Raw genomic sequence first — 8,327 nt, 5'->3', positions numbered from 1 at the left:
AAGGGAAGGTGAATTGGTCGCAAGAACAAAAAGCCTTCCTGGAAGAGCTCAAAAAGGATTTTAAAAATCAATTGCAAGAGGTAGAAGAAAAAATGGGGAGAGAAATGAAAGCAAAACAAGAAAACTATGAAAAAAGAATCAGCAGCTTGGAAAAGGAAGCTGAAGAAAACAAAGCCTTAAAAAATTCATTTGGCCAAATGGAAAAAGAGCTGCACAATCTCACTGAAGAAAACAATACCTTAAAAAAATTCACTTAGCCAAATGGAAAAAAAGGTGCATAATCTCACTGAAGAGGTTTAGATGATATATTTATTAAAAAGTGCTTAGCACAGTACCTGGCACATAGTAAACACTTAACAGATGCTTGTTCCCTTCCTTCCTGGGAGCCAAAAAGGAACTGGATGCCATGAAGTAAATTTATAGGTGAAAGATTGTAATGAAAAAAAAAACAAACAATCTAGGTGTCAGGAACTTTCTGGCTAGTTCTAAAAGTATAAGACCACACGTGGCCTGGTAATGAGTGGGTTTTTTTGTACCAAGGTACTGGACAAAAAGCCTAGAACTTACAATCATATACAGAGTGCTCAGATGATAGAATTCACTTGTGAACTTTGGATAATAAACAGGCTTTCTGTAACTAGTTCTGGTCTTCTAACTGTGGGCTAGCTAGGTGGTACAATAGATAGAGCAGCAATCCTGAAGTGAAGAAGTTTTGAGTTCAGATCCAGTCTTAGCCACTTACTAGCTCTGTGACCCTCAGCAAGTCACTTAATCCTGTTTGCCTCAGTTTCATCACCTGTAAAATGAGCTGAAGGGAATGGCAAACCACTCCACTATCTTTGCCAAGAAAACCACAAATGGAGTCATGAAGAGTTGGATATAACTAAACAACTACAATCACATGGGGAAAACAAAATTTTTTGATTGGCTACTGATGTAGGAGGAAAAGAAAGGGTTAACAGAAAAAACCCAAGATTCGAGCTCTAATTTAGATCTGAGCTCCAAGAGGGGCTATAACTTACAGACCCCAGTTCAGAAAAGGATTAATGGATAACTTAAGACTTGGGCCTTCATTAATACAAGTCAGGACCTAGGTTCTTGTTACCCACATTAATCACCACTCATAACAAGAACAAAAAGAGGCAAGTCATAGAGACCTTAACCATAACAGAGACATAGAGACAGGTTATACAAATCCTAACTGATAAATGAAAATATCCAGAAACTAGCCATGGGAATGAATATTCTGACCATGGCAAGTTGAGGTAGCATGTGCAGAAAAGGTCAAATTTGTCCCCAAATTTATCTTATGACATGTAAAGCCCCAAAACACACCTCCACAGAAAAAGTTACCCACCTCGGGGTTGACTTAGGACCCCAGGAAGTCCAAATTAGGACAGACCCTCCCTGGTACCTCCCTAAGGTGGAGAGTATTATAATGAGACTGATAATCAGTTTATCCATACTATAAATATAACTTTTCCTCTTCGAGAGACACCTCCATGGTGCTCTCTCTGTGTTCACTCACAGTATTGCAATAAAATTTGGGAAACTGAGTCACTTTGTCTTGTCATTCTTTTGGGATGACACACGATCAATCTGACCCTAATTCCCACATCAACTTCAGCTATGGTGCCACAACTTGGGTTCCTTCAAAAGGCACTAATCAGCCAGGGCCTTGCTCTTCATTAGCGGTTTTTCTGGCCTGGCTATATTTAAGAAAGGAAGACAAGGCTATAAGGGGAGAGGTCTCAGACTCTTTACCTGATTCTAACAGGTAGCCTTTGAATATGAGCCTCTATTCTTTGCCTCTTTGAGTTTATTACTTCCTGTTTTAAGTGAAGGAGATTTGAAATGGCTATTAACTTGTGAGCTTCAAAATACCAGAAGAGCAAAGCACTAGAAATCCAGGAGTTCAGTCCACAGGAATATGTGCCTAAAGGTAAATAGTAAGAAACAAAATCCTGAATGTTCTCTCCTTCTCAGTCTAGCAGAGATGCAGTCTCATCCATGTATCCACTATGCCACATTTGGAATTGAACTTGAGGCTGTGAGAAAATAATTATTCATAAGTGTCTTGGGGGAGACCCGGATCATCTTTAGTTGGTTCTCCCCCTCACTTCAGAAAGCTCAATCCTTGAGAAAGTTCTAATCTCTTTTTGGGGACCAGCCTAAGGGTATAATAGAGGTGGACAACAGACTCTTTTGTCTAGTTCAGAGAGCTGATGGGATTAAGCCACACCTAGATAAAGGACTTTGCCTTGAGCACCTTGGCAGAGAGTCTTTTTGGATACACTCCCCCACTCCCACCCCCAAGTCAACTGTAGAGCTCATTTTAATATGTACCACCTTCAAGTCACTTCTAGGGCTTTTCTACTTATGTTAAATGCCACTCATTCAATATTTTAATAATAAATAGTTACTGCCAAAACGGGTGCAATAGCCATTATTATATAAATAGTGATCAACGTATAAGTAATAATATTTTAGAAAGAACCCAGCCTATCTCCCACAAATAATTTAGCAAACACAATTTGGAGACCACAAAACACAGGGCAAATGCTATGTAGAAACTATTAAGTCTAAACCCATTCTTCCAGGGTCCAAGGTGATGTAGAAAAGAACATGCCACTAGGTGTTTGGGAGTAAATGCTTATCTTTCTGTTCTTGGTATACCTTCAGAGTAAATATCCCTCTGTAAAATCTAATTGATTGTTAATTAGGTGAATGGTACTGGGGCACTAATCACTGGCACCTGAGTGGGGGCTCATGGAGATGATATTAAAGGAGAAAGAGTCTAAACCCTCAGGGAAATGAAGATGAGGATGTCAAGTGCTTTACATATTTATTTCACGTGATCTTCCCCATAGTAGCAGAGGGAGGTAGCTGCTATTATTATTCCCCTTTGTACGGAAGGGGGGGGAAATGAGTGTTAAGTGACTTGCCCAGGGTCATACAGCTAGTAAGTGTCTGAAGTCGGATTTGAACTCAGGTCCTCCTGAATCCAGGGCCAGTGCTTTATCCACTGCACCCTATTATCCCCATTTTATAATTGATTCCAAATTGTTTCCAAAGACAGAGGTTAAGTGAATTGTCCAGGGTCACAGAGCTAGTAAGTTTCTGAAGCTTAATTTGAACTCAGGTCTTGCTTATTCTAGTTCAGAGTTCTATATAGTGTGCCATATAACTTTCTCCCCCTACAACCCTGATGGGGAGATGTAGCCAGTCTTGGTCTGGCAGACTGAGTTCAGAGTGTTGTTAGAAACCCAGCTAACAGCTCAAATAGTGTTATACAGCTCAAGTGTTGCTAGCACTTCACAGCTCAAAGATTCCAAGTGGCAGCAGAGGGTGGGTTAAAGGCATCTTTATTCATCTTCACGAAGATGGACCCTCTTGTGAATGTACCAGAGAGTACACTGAAGTGAGGTCCTGCACTGTTATTTATACCTACCATGGGTCCCTCTCAATCTCATTAAAGTTCTCATTTACATACAGCATTACAAAAACAACCAATCACAGCATATAGTACCAACCTCCCATATATGGTAACTGTAAGGACCAATCAGATTGTGTCAGTCGATCAATCAGACTGCCCCATTAACAATCAATCAGATTGCAACACTAGGCCTTAACCTTACTCTGGGCAAGAATGTCCCCATTCCTCACTAGATCAGTGCTGTGTTAACATACATAACCATATATAACTTGTCAAGAAACAAAACAAGTTGGGGTTTGAACATTGGAGTCACATGGTAATCACCTCGGGCACCTTAAGATGAACTCCCAGATTAGCTTGGCTCCCACAAAGTGCAGGCCCCATTCAGGGCCCCGCTCAGGCCTAACTCAGCTCCTCAGAGCTTCATGTGCTGGGTGGCCCCCTGCTGGGAAGCTAGGGCAATGAAGTGGTGGGGCTTGAAACCAAACCCACTCTCTATCTTTAGGGCTCTGAGAAGAGTCAAAATATGATCTTTTCTCTCAGTTATCACTGACACATTTATATGAACTTCTGATTAAATTACCTTATTTTAGAGTTTTTAAATTTCGATGTTCCCTTCTCATGTAGATAAATCCTAGAAAATCAACTTGAATGTGTGTGTGTGTGTGTGTGTGTGTGTGTACATGTGCCCTGAGGCATATCAAATAGGGATAAGAAAGTTAAGAGGGGTTCCTCTCTAAGTGTATGACAGTCCTTCATTAGGCACTGTCACACACTTAGAGAGAGAACAGCCAAAGATGAAGGAAAGGTAGTTACCTAAAAGGCTGGGGAAGATTTCTGATCTTAGGAACTAAGCAAGCCAAGAGGCCTCAAATTGTGTTTCAAAGATAGGAAAGTTCAAGAGAGTGGAAAAAGAAAGTCCTGAGGCTTAGGGCAAACTTACAAGGAAACACTACAAGCTCTAGGAGACTGATAAAGTTCAGCAATTCCTAATACCCAGGGCTTCCTTCACACATTAAGAACTAGCTTTGTAACTTTAAAATACTATACACATTTAAGCTAGTATTATTTCTATTTTCTAAGGCTGCTGGCAAGTAATAATAATAACACACAGAGAAATCCCTATTCTTCTATGAAACTAATATCAACTACCTACATAAATGATGTATCAGGTAACAAGCAATTGTTTTTTTTTTATCCAAAAGGTCAAAAAGTGATGCACATAATAGGTATTCAGATCTATGTAACACATTTTATGGAAGGCATTTTCAGAAGGTCACTGACAAGATGGACCTCATTCAGAGAAGAGAAGAAACAAAATCATGTCATTCAGGAATCATTTGAAGGAACTAGGAATGTGTAGCTCGGAGTACAAAAGCTTTAGGGAGGGGAGATAGTACAAGACAATAATTGTCTTCAAGAACTTAAAGCTTTGTGTGACCCTAGGCAAATTGGTTAACCTCTCTTTGTCTCACTTTCATCCGTAAAATGGGGAGAATAATAGTGTGCACGCAGGCTCGCGCACGCGTACACACACCCCCCCCACGCACACACACAGGGATTGTTATAAGGATAAAGTAAAATATTTAAAAAGCACTTTGAAAAACCTCAAAGGGCTATTAAAATGCTAGCTATCATTTTTACTATTATTATTTAGAAAAGGAATTATATTTCTTTTAATTAGCTTGGATAGGAGTAATAAATAAAAGTTGCAAAGAGATAAATATTGGCTCAGTATAAGTAAGATATGTCAACTCTTAAGAGTCGATTGAAAATGAAATAGGCTACTAAGTCAGGTAATAAGTTCTCTATTACTGAGAGTCTTTAATAGCACACATGGAAACTTCTGAGTTGTTTTAAATGTGTTTTTTGTTTTTTTGTTTAATTTTTTTTCTCTTTTCTTTTCTTTTCTTTTTTTTTTGTGGGGCAATGAGTGTTAAGTGACTTGTCCAGGGTCACATAGCTAGTAAGTGTCAAGTATCTGAGGCTGGATTTGCACTCAGGTCCTCCTGAACCCAGGGCTGGTTCTTTATCCACTGTGCCACCTAGCTGCCCCCAGAGAGTCTATAATTTTATATTCTAACCCATAATGAATTTCTCCTTTCTCAGAATTCCTATTCAGAATCAGTATTGTGTTTAATAATTCTTTTCTTTTTCTCTCCTATTTATGATCATTTTGTTTCACCAAATGAGCAATACATTTCTAAGAGCAAGAAACTGTGTCATAAAGAATTTTTGTAACTTCCATCTTAGATGTGGCAGAAACTTAAGAAATTGAGTAATAACCCTTATCATAAGGATGAATTCTTGCAGTAGCACCATGGACCAATGATCATGTAAACTTTTTTTTTGATAAACTCAAGTCACAGGGAGCTTTCTCATCCCAAGGCATGTGCTTTCTTTTTTGGACAATATCAACTCCCTAGAAGTTTTTCCTTATTTTGAACTGAAATTGATTTCCCCCTTCAGGGTCAAAAAACCCAAGAATGATTCCTCTTACACATGACCCCTTCAAATACTTTAAAGGCAGCTAACAGGTCTCTGAGGCTCCCTGCCCTCCCTTCCAGGGCTGACCATTAACATAGAGGAACCTTAGATTTTTCTAAATGTTTTATTAAGTTTGTATTTTTCAGGCAAAAAAAAAAAAAAAAGCATGGAACTTTCTATATACACATACTCAGATTCCCTTTTCAAATACTTGAAACCAAAGAATTTGGTTTTAACTACTCGAATACTAGTCTGCCTCAAATTAGCTCTTAACTTGCTACCTGGAAGAGCTTGCCTCACAAATATTTAAAATCCTTATTCCCACATCAAGAATAGTACAGTACTTGTGTTGATGTTTACTTTAGTTTTCACAAAATTCTTCACATTTATTACAATTTTCAAGTTATCTCATTTTTTATGTGAGGAAACTGAGACCAAGAATGGTGGTGTTTTTGCCTAGAGCACAAACCTAATTAGTGTCAAAGAAGTTATTTAAATCCAGATTTTCCTTGACTGCAATTTTGTTGACTTTTTCTCTGTCCCCTACTACCTCACTAATTTCCTAACTTTTCCATTTCAGTATTCTTTTATCTAGGTCAAATATGCTCAGTTCATTCAACCAGTCCTCCTATGACTTGGGTTTAAGACCCCTCATTATCACACTCAATTTTCTTTGGAAGTTGTTCAGTTCCTAAAATGTGATGCTCAGCAAGGAAAACAATTCTCCAGGTGGAGTGTGGTCAATGTTAGAGTGGATCTATCACTTTTCTTTTTCTAGATACTACATTCTCTTTAATTCAGCCTAATGTATCTTTAAATTGATGAATTAATAGTGAAATTTCAAGAGTTAGTGGAGGGAAATATTTAGTGTCTGAGAGCCTTCTTAAAACATCACTGATATCTCTTGAGCTATTCTAAAATTCTGACAGAGGGTTTGCCTGAACTCCCTGAAGACCCACCTTGAGGCCTGAATATAGACCCATCATATAGTCAATTGAAAAGGTTAACTTTCTATATTAGGAATCACTCACTTAGAAGCAACATAATATATATTTCATACAATAGCTATTTGATAAATATTTTAAGTGCATTATTTTAAATGAAATTGCATATTCCTGCAGTGTTCTCTTATTTATTTGAGTGAAAAAGCATTTAAAATCAAATTGTACATCAATTGTCCATAAAAATGTTATACCATAACATTTACAAAGTAGATTTGTATAGAATAGAACTAATAATGTTCATATTCCAATGCTAAATATATGAATTTTGAGTGGTATTAAGTATTATTTAAAAGATTTTTCACTTTGTATATTTTTCATTGCTGACAGTGCCTGACAAATATCAACTGCTATTTAGTCTTTAGGAAAATAGTAAAAGGACACGGCTGTTTGGAAGCAAGTTTATTTTTATCCATTTATGAGAAAAAACCCAGGTATTAAGTATCGTAGGACCAAATTAGGAGTTCAAATTGTCTAAATGTAGTAATTGTAAAGCCCACACTTAAGCTATTTCTTTTTTTTTAGTTTATTAAATTAATGGTATCCACTAAAAAGGAAGAAGTCTTTTTTCTATGTACAAGATAGAATAAGAATCAGATTTATTTGAAGACTTTCTCAATTCAGTTTAACAGCCATTTACTGAATCCTTACTAAGTACAAAGCTCAATGAAATATATTTTAATACTCCAGTAATTCTATAACTTGACAATTTCATCAATGCTGTTGAAGTAACTTCCTAACTCTGGGCTGAACTTAAGAATGGTCAGGCCAAAATTCCAGAGCTCTCAGGTCAAGAAGAAAATATTGCAAGCTGCCAAAAAGAAAGAATTCAAGTACTGTGGAGCCCAAGTTAAGATAGCACAAGATATAGCAGCTTCTACATTAAAGGACTGGAGGGCATGGAATATGATATTCCAGAGGGCAAATGAATTGGGATTACAACCAAGAATCACCTACCCAGCAAAACTCTCATAATCTTTCAGAGGAAAAAATGGAACTTTAATGAAAAATAGGACTTTCAGGTATTTGTAATGAAAAGACCTGAACTCTGAATGGCAAATTTGACTTTCAAATACAAGACCCTAGAGAACCATAAAAAATTGGAGTTGGGGGACATGCCTGGGGTCATACAGTCGACAACTGTCTTGTGTCTGAGGCCAGGTTTTGGCTGGGATCCCCCTGGGTCCAGGGGTGATGCTTTGTCCATTGTGTCACTTAGCTAGATGATAACATCTTTAGGGTTAAATTGAGGGGTGAAGGGAATTCACTGGGGGAGGGGGAAGGGCAGAAGTGAAATCCTACATGAAAGTAACAGGAAAAGGCTTATGGAGTTGGGGAAGTGATGGGAGAGAAGCAGGGCAGTAAATGAATTTTATACTCATCAGAAAAGGCTCAACAACCTT

This window comes from Dromiciops gliroides, chromosome 3 (genome assembly GCF_019393635.1).
Source record: "Dromiciops gliroides isolate mDroGli1 chromosome 3, mDroGli1.pri, whole genome shotgun sequence".
In the NCBI taxonomy this organism is placed as follows: Eukaryota; Metazoa; Chordata; class Mammalia; order Microbiotheria; family Microbiotheriidae; genus Dromiciops; species Dromiciops gliroides.
This window is presented reverse-complemented; position numbering follows the sequence as displayed.